General features: G+C 40.1%; 1 pseudogene across 1 annotated transcript; it reads right to left on the bottom strand.

The window, feature by feature from the left end:
• Window positions 1-2,356: 2,356 nt before the first annotated feature.
• LOC146365345 (interferon-inducible GTPase 5-like) lies at window positions 2,357-6,187 on the bottom strand (annotated as a pseudogene). Its single transcript, XR_014798718.1, has 3 exons — window positions 6,097-6,187; window positions 4,967-5,494; window positions 2,357-4,862 (listed from the first exon to the last, which is right to left on the bottom strand). The product of XR_014798718.1 is annotated as an interferon-inducible GTPase 5-like (transcript).
• Between the last annotated feature and the right edge of the window lie 3,203 nt (window positions 6,188-9,390).

The following is a 9,390-nucleotide window of genomic DNA, read 5'->3' as shown; positions in this document are numbered from 1 at the left end:
TTTTACTGCATATGTGCTCTGATCCGTCACTCTTTCATATCTGCTCACATATATTAATGCCTCTCAGGACATTAATACGTGTAAATCTATGAGAGCTACACTCTCTGATGACATCTGTATTTAATAGAAAATTATTCTATAACCATGAACATCTTCTTCCATACGACTTCTGTCCATTGATTCTTTAATTCTTCTCACAGATTTATTACTTTTATCAGCTGGATTTGAAATGATCGTAGTCATTAGATGATATGAAAAATGAAATGATTCGACTGAAACAGCAGTTAAATAACCTTTAACATTAGAGTTGTAAGTCTGAGTGTTAAGAGAGCTTCAGGCTCACATTTCCATGGCTTATCTCACTGATATAATGAATGAATACGTGAGTGTTTGCTGTATCAGGCACATCTTCTCAGACACTATATTACAGTATTATTGGACACTAACAAGTACCCAAAGAAAACACAATTAGAAAATCTGTTACAGCATCCTCATTTTAAGGACTTTGTTATCTCTGATAGAACTTCCTGATTTCCCAGCAGGCCTCTACAGTTCTGTTTGTATTTACTATCAGGATATAATGAGTTTCAGCCTTTTTGAGCTTCATTCCTGCTTTGATTTCCCTGCTTGTGTTTCTGGGACTCACAGCCACTGCCGTTTGTTAGCATTTGCCTTTTGTTTGGTTGGTTCTGCAGCACCTGCTTGTCTGTATGGAACTAGAAGCCCCAGAGGTGCTCAGCCCTGTTGTCCTCACCCATCTTTGGTAGCGTCTCCCATCAGGACTTGGGTGCTTCCAGTCCATATGTGACACAGATGTTCTTCTACACTATCCCAGCCACTTGGTGGTGCCTCTCAGTGTACGCTGTCCTAGCTTGCATTTTACATCCTGTTTATTTGTCCTGGATAGTCTCCAGGGCACCTTTTGCATCTTTGGTCCTGGTGTTCTAATCATTTTACAAATGATACACACGCAAGACTCTCCAAACATCACAAACTCTTTTTAGAGTCCTGGGCTTGATTAAAAGTGACTGGAGTAATTATAGTATGCAAGGTTTACAGCTACAGTTACTTGTATATATTTTGTAGGTAGCTAGACTGCTTTTCTAGCATGTCAGTTCCTGAGGTAAGTGCATTAGATCCTCATTGTCTGAGTAAACATAGTAACAACAGCTGTGAGTCCCTTTGACATGTGTACTGAACTGTGACACATTGTTTGAAACCCTGAATAGGATTTTTGGTTCATCACATTTCATTGAGTGATTTTGCTAGGCCACAATTGTGCTGGAAGTACCTAGAGAATGAGGTTGTTTTTTTCCCCAGAGCTAAAATGTGTGGAATGTTCTTTTCTTGAGAGTGTCTGTGCCTGTATATAAGATGTGAAGACATGGTCAGAGACTGCTTGGGTGTTTGACCAGTCTCTCCATATTGCAATATGTTATTACTCTCACTTCAAATCATGCTCATCGAGGCTTTTGCAGGTTATTGTTAAAATTTCCATAACAGTGTGATGCGTTACTTGTGCACAGGTCGTTTGGGCGCTTAGATCATTGAAAAAAGACTGACTGAAACTCAACACTAAGTTCTACACTCCTTGAAAGTTAACAGGAGGCATCAACATGGCTTTAAATAAGGAACAATGTCAAAGATGGCAGGAGTTCCCTTTGTCATCCTAACTCAAACCCAGCAAACTCAAAGATCAGGAAAGGAGTAAAGGAATAAAGGTCAGACACAAATACTTTTAATCACCTTTCTTCACTGTGAGTACTGAAAACTGTTCCAGTCATTCTGTGAGATGTACTGTAATACTATACTGTAGGTACTTGTTCTTTTGTGTTTAACAAAGCCATCGGTTGACAACTGACATTTTAAAGAGGATGTTAGTTCATGCAACATGATCTGTTCTGCTTTTTCAGGCAGCAACGCCCACTGTTCTATGAAAACACCTGTGCTTCAGTACATCTTCTTTGCAAACAATGTAGGAACTGTGTGCTCTCCCACACAACACAGAGACCAAAGACCAGGAAACACAACACGCAAATAAGATGAGTGAGATAAAACTGGTTCCACATCTCTGAGGCTGTTTGTTTAGCTGGGTTTGGTTTTCTATCTGTCTGGGTTCAGACCTGCATGGTCAGAGGACTGGAATGGACAGATTTTAACTGGGAAATATGAAAAGAGTTGTGGGTATTTGTGTGCCTGGGTAGCCTTAGGTCGACAGTCACATAGCTGATTGTTGTTTCAATTTCAAATGGACCAGTAGAGTTGGGAGACGTGTTGACGCATGCTCAATCATAATGCTTAGCAATTGGCAGAAAGCAGATGCTGTTCATCTGCACATTGAGTGTTTCTTCCTCAGTCACTATGTGTCATAGACCTCTCTGAACTAAATATTTGTTATAAATCTCTGGCTCTCATCCACAGCATGTCTTTTATCCCCTCTTCTTTCCCTCACCAACCGGTCGCAGCACATTTAATTCAATTCAATCCAAATTTATTTATACAGCGCCAAATCACAACAACAGTCACCTCAAGATGCTTCATATTGTAAGGTCGACCCTACAATAATACATACAGAGAAAAACCCAACAATCATATGACCCCCTATGAGCAAGCACTTTGGAGACAGTGGAAAGGAAAAAATCCCTTTTAACGGGAAGAAACCTCCGACAGAACCAGGCTCAGGGAGGGGCGGGGCCATCCCTTCCTTCTCTCACCCGGTTGTGGTGAGAGAAGGAAGACAGGATGAACAAACCGGAGCCGTCTGATCTGTTTTGATTTCTTTGAGGCCAGCCACATCAGCTGTGATGAAGACAGGAAGGATCATTTTCATGTGTTATTCTTTCTCAAATATTTGGTTTACATCACATGAAAAATCAGCAGCACAATCTTTTATATTTTTCATCCATTTAACATTTTTCCCTAATAATTTCAAGCTGCAGACCTGACACTGTGTCACCAAAGTGTCTCTCTTTGCACCTGGCTAAATTACCATAGTAATAAAGTTACATACCTGGTTGGGAGCCAGCTAACACAAAGGAAGTGTGGCTGTGTTGAACTTCATAGTCACACCCTTCAGGACTCCTTGTGTCCAACAATCTCAGACCAAACTGAAAACATGATATTTAATGCAAACCTGCTCTGTGAGCGAGTTCAATAAAGCCAGGATCTCTTTCAATAATCTGGATTCACTCAACATCGACTATCAGGATAAGCTGTCACCAAAACGGCTCATCAACTGGCCAAGGTCAGATTTCATACCTGTTGAGCTCTAATCTGGAACCTAATCTGCTCCACCTTTCCCTCCAGGTGTGCTGCTCTCCATGTTGGAACCATTCCAGAGAGTGCCACACCTGGCCTGTAACTACTGATCATGTGACAGTGAAATGAGGAAGTTGGTCATGTCTGTTGTCTAGATATTGGCAGTTAATCGTGTCACATCCTGCTAACAAGCCTTTTAATTCAGCCATTGTGCATGTGCAGAACTAATATTAAGCCATAAGAAATGATGGGGAACATTTTTTCACAGAATACTTATTTGTACTTTTGACACTTTATGTCCAGTTTTCCAGTAATACAGTTTTGTGTGTATGGAGGTATTTTCATGGTTTTACTGCTTCTGTTCCTGAATGGTTTGTAAATTCACTCCACCACCATTGGTTGTTTAATTATTCTCACACATTTATTACCTTTATCAGTTTACTGGATTTGAAATGATCATAATCAGTAGATGACATTAAAAATTAAATGATTAAACAGAAACAGCTGTTTAATAACCTTTAACATTAGAGTTTTATTAGAGTCTAAATTACAGTATTTTTGGACACTAACAGACACCACAAGAAAACTTCTCCCACAATTAGCTTCACTCACTGGAGCAGGTTTTCTAATTACAGCATCGTCATTTTAAGGAGAAAGAAAGAGAAAGTAAAGGAAGGATCCACAGGGTGGAACGTGTCCACAATTCCTTTAGTTTTGATTTCCATTTTGATTTTTTTACCATTCTGATATAGTGGGTTGGAACTAGAGGTCTTATATATAACCCTGTTGTCCTCAACCACCCATCTGTGTCTCCCTTCGGGTACTTGGGGGTTTCCAGTCCCTCTGTGGCACAGATGAGGAGGAAAGTTTGAGAGCATGAAGCTGTGAAGAATTACTCTGTTCTTGTTGCTTTGTTGCCAGAGAAAATGAGATCTGCTGTAGACTGAACACAGGATCACATTATCATTTACTTACTAGTTCAGACCCAGAGCCTTTTCAAAAACCCTCTGAGCATCATCAGCAAGTGTGTCGAGGAAAGAATTCAGAGCTTTGTAGGTTACAGCAAAAGACAGACCAGCTGATGCTACAAGTCCGACTACTGGAATCCATCTAAAAACTTTCTTCTGCTGTCATTAATGCACCTATGCATCCTAGTTGGGTCAACACCCTCGTGAGGAGCTCTGGAGTTATTTCTACTCCAGCCAGTGGTGACCTGACAACAGCACAAAGATCAGCATACGGCACATCTGTTCTCTCAGCAAGTTTTTCCAGTGATGACTTATCAAGACTGAAATCAGTTCTATAATCTTTGACAACACTAACCATCAACCCAATATCAACAGCAACAGAAAGGCCAGGAACTGGAACAGCTGCTACAGTTCCAGACAAACCAGCCCAGTATTTTATTCTGGACTGAAAAGCTTCTTTCTTCTTGATGATGATCTCTGGGTTGATGTTGGGCATGACGAACAGCAGAGTGTCCCTCTTGTTTTTAGGAAGGTCTCTGTCTAAGGTCTGCTGTAAGAGAGAGAAGTCGTACAGGTTTGGCTCAAAGCTGGACACCAGGAAGACCTGTGGAGACTCGATGCCTTGTTCTCGAAGACCTGTGTGATAAAGAAATATAAAGAAACCATATCTTTCACAGTTAAAGTAAATAAGTCCCAACTTTGGGATAATAAAGTGTTTTCTTAACAAAACAGAAACTCACCTTGAACACAGTTTTCCCTCATTTCTCTAAGACCCCTCTCTGCACTGAAGTCTTCATTTCTTCTCTCATCATGCATAAAGTGGTCAATCTTTGAGCGAACAAAGTAGCACTTTTTCTTCATCTTCTGAATCTCCTGAGCGAGTTTCACATCATTTTCTCTGCAACCAGTGTCTGAGACGGTGATGAAGAAGTCAAACCTGTCAAATTTAACAAGTTCCAAGTACTTATGAGCCGGATACTTCATGGTGCCAACACCAGGAAGATCCCATAAAGTGACATTGGGATAGCCTGGATGGAAGTATGGTATAGGATCCTTTGAGCATTCTACAGCACCAGTAGGAGCGGCACCTTCATCTCCATTATTTAGTCCTCTGACAGCATTAACAAATGTCGATTTACCAGAACCAGATTCTCCTGTGATGGCAATATTCAGTGGAATATCACATGTTTCTCCTCGCTGCTGCTGCAGAAGTATCATTGTTCATCAGATCCTTTCTAACTGAAGCAGATAAAGGCTCTATGTGGACTCTTAAATAAAAGGAAAAGTTGTTATATTCACTGCACTCTCATCTCTGAATACAGACTATATAAAGACAGCAGCATCAAATAATCTTGAAAGTTTCTTCCTTTCTGTTTCCATCTGCTCGGTCACATTGTCAGACTCAAGACAAAGAAATTATCAAACAGATCAAACATGAAACTCAGAATTTAAGCAGCTAATCTTTGATTTCTTTGGCATTAGAGTCAGTCTAAGGAGAATCAGTAAGTGTTTAAATTAGCTATGAATAAGGATTCAATAATGACTGTGCTTAGAAAATTATCTAAAAAGAACAAACATTTTTTGAGTCTTTGGCTCTGTGCTCTGATTCACCTGCTGCTTGCAAAAACTAAAGTCTTGAAAACACACATACATTTCCACTTGGCTCACTCACAGAACATAAACAAGTCTTTACAGAGAGAAGTATGACTGGAGAGCTGCTGCTCGAAAGACAGAAAGGGCAAAACTATGAAACACCAACAACTTAACATCAGCATGCAAAAGGTAAAGAACAGGTGACTGAAGAGGTTCACTGGTTGGAATTTGAGTGAATTTAACTTTATAGACAGAACTCATTTAATCAAAGGTTTACCTGCGTGCTGAGCTGTTGGAGTGATGAAAAGTTCTGCATGAAGCAGTCAGTCTGATGATAGATGAGCTGGTGGAGGGTAAATATCTCTAACCACACCCTCTGAAAACAGCGGTGAAACTGGTTTGACCACAGAGCTGTGGTCATTTGTTTGAGCAATGATCAGCTGATCCCTGCTCAAACAAATGACCTTCTCATTTGTTTGTGTTTCTCTACACGCTGCAGAGTAAAGAAATGTTTATGTTTTTCATATCTTAGATTATGACCTGAACCAGTGATCAAACCAGGCAATGTGTCTTTGTGTGGGCCACAGCACTGACTGTAAACCGGCTGATTTAAGTATAGATCACACTTGTATTCACAGCAGAGCACAAAGTCTTTACACACTGCTCCTTCTGCAGGAGAGAACCGTAAAGGAACTTTTAAATAAGTGCATGTATCGTATAATGTTTGTATCCCATGACAATAATATTTCATTAAGGCAAAATATATTTGGACTGATCTTTTACTGCATATGTGCTCTGATCCGTCACTCTTTCATATCTGCTCACATATATTAATGCCTCTCAGGACATTAATACGTGTAAATCTATGAGAGCTACACTCTCTGATGACATCTGTATTTAATAGAAAATTATTCTATAACCATGAACGTCTTTTTCCATACGACTTCTGTCCATTGATTCTTTAATTCTTCTCACAGATTTATTACTTTTATCAGCTGGATTTGAAATGATCGTAGTCATTAGATGATATGAAAAATGAAATGATTCGACTGAAACAGCAGTTAAATAACCTTTAACATTAGAGTTGTAAGTCTGAGTGTTAAGAGAGCTTCAGGCTCACATTTCCATGGCTTATCTCACTGATATAATGAATGAATACGTGAGTGTTTGCTGTATCAGGCACATCTTCTCAGACACTATATTACGGTATTATTGGACACTAACAGATACCCGAAGAAAACACAATTAGAAAATCTGTTCCAGCAGGTGAAAATAATTACAGCATCCTCATTTTAAGGACTTTGTTATTTCTGATAGAACTTCCTGATTTCCCAGCAGGCCTCTACAGTTCTGTTTGTATTTACTATCAGGATATAATGAGTTTCAGCCTTTTTGAGCTTCATTCCTGCTTTGATTTCATCACTTTCCCTGCTTGTGTTTCTAGGACTCACAGCCACTGCTGTTTGTTAGCATTTGCCTTTTGTCTGGTTGGTTCTGCAGCACCTGCTTGTCTGTATGGAACTAGAAGCCCCAGAGGTGCTCAGCCCTGTTGTCCTCACCCATCTTTGGTAGCGTCTCCCATCAGGACTTGGGTGCTTCCAGTCCATATGTGACACAGATGTTCTTCTACACTATCCCAGCCACTTGGTGGTGCCTCTCAGTGTACGCTGTCCTAGCTTGCATTTTACATCCTGTTTATTTGTCCTGGATAGTCTCCAGGGCACCTTTGCATCTTTGGTCCTGGTGCCTTGGTAGACTCCTGCCTCTGTGGATCAGAACATCTGTGCGTTCTTTTTACTTGAGGTTAGCCACTTCTTCTATTTTCCATCCTTTTTGGAGCCTGGTCTTCCATGATACTTCCTCCTGCAGTTCCTTAACACCATCTGTCTTCAGTGGACTGAGGCATTTTAGGAGCAGTAGATCTATGTTAAGGTTAATGAGGGAGTCAGTTAATTAGGTTAACTCATAAAATTATATGCGTTAAAAAGGGGGAGCTGTTAAAGAATAAATATATATTCTTGGTGCTTATTTTCTGATTATATTGTTTTATGTACTTTAATAATAATGGCCTGTATAAAGAAAGGCCAGCTTTGACTCATAAACCAAGTGCTCAGCCAGACTAATATACAGGAAGTGCAGAGCTGCAGAGGCAATATATTAAGAACAGGAAACCAGACAGAAAAAGCAGAACTACGTAACACACACACACACACACACACACACACACACACACACACACACACACACACACACACACACACACACACACACACACACCAAGTCAGGTCAGGAGGAGTTGTGTAAAGGACCAAAATAACACCTATATGATACACATTTTGGCTTCTAATGCTAGAGATCTGCAACTGGCATTTGAGCTGTGCAGGGATCTCTCTCTTCCGGAAGATGATAGAATAAAAAGAAATATAAATGTTTTAACACACTATGAGTCGGTTTTCTCTGTTCTATCATGGGGACAAAAGAATCGGGGTTAATATTTGGTGTTTCCGCCCGGTTCTTCGTGTGACAGAAAGAACAAATGTGGCCGAAGGTTGGATCTGATATGAGGCGAACAGAAGACCGGTCTAAAGAGATTTAAAGGTAGGCACAAACCTGTTCAAAAAGCAAATTTGTGCAGATTGGCTGAATTTTAAATTATCTGTTCGCTGAATTGATGATCTTAACTATCAAATTGGCTCAGTAGTGGTAAAACTAAATTCTTGAGAATAAAGTGAAGCTTTGAAGTAAGGATAATGAAACTGTGAGAAAAAGACAGTACTGAGATAAAAGTAACATGAGATGTTATGTTAAGAGAGAAAAGAGACCAATGTGTGTTTAGGAAAACACAGGTTTTCAGTGGTTGTTGATCAATGGTCATGAGAATTTGCATAATTAAGATTAAGGAACTGACCTCCCAGCCCATCGTTCCTTCAGTGGGCTGGTTTCAGTCATTATGCAAATGTACTGTTTATGAGATTGGGGAAACCTGCAGTCAGCTGAGACTGAAGAAGTCACCTGGATGATGATGAAAGGTTTCTCCCACAAAACGCTACGTCCAGGATCAACTTTTGGAGATAAGTGCTTAAAGTTTTAAAAACATGTTGCGTGTTATCTTGTCCCTGTCACGGTCTGTGGGGCAGACCGAGTGGAGGTGGACCCAGGAGCAGACACAGGCGAGGAGACGGAACTTGAGTTGCAAACCAAAAGCGAGCCATTATTGTGGCTGAAACATGAATACAACTCAAACGAAGGCAAACATGGGAGAGAGCTAACTGAAAACCTACACTGGGAAAAACTGAGAAAAGTGAGCCAACAGAGACGATACAGAGTGTCGCGAAATCGATCAATGTAGAGCAGTGTCACAAATAGGGATGGGTATTGATAAGATTTTCACGATTCCGATTCCATTTTCGATTCTGTTTAACGATTCGATTCTTTATCGATTCTCTTATCGATTCTTTTTAAAAAAGGAGAACACTAAGGTCGATTAGCTTAGAACTTTGTTTTATATCTTCTCTTTGAACAAGATAGAAATTTAGGAGTAACATGTCCTTACAAACCCAACAGTGAGATC

The sequence above is a fragment of the Perissodus microlepis genome, chromosome 19 (assembly GCF_051167445.1).
Source record: "Perissodus microlepis isolate ML-2025 ecotype Zambia chromosome 19, ASM5116744v1, whole genome shotgun sequence".
NCBI lineage: Eukaryota > Metazoa > Chordata > Actinopteri > Cichliformes > Cichlidae > Perissodus > Perissodus microlepis.
This window is presented reverse-complemented; position numbering and strand designations above follow the sequence as displayed.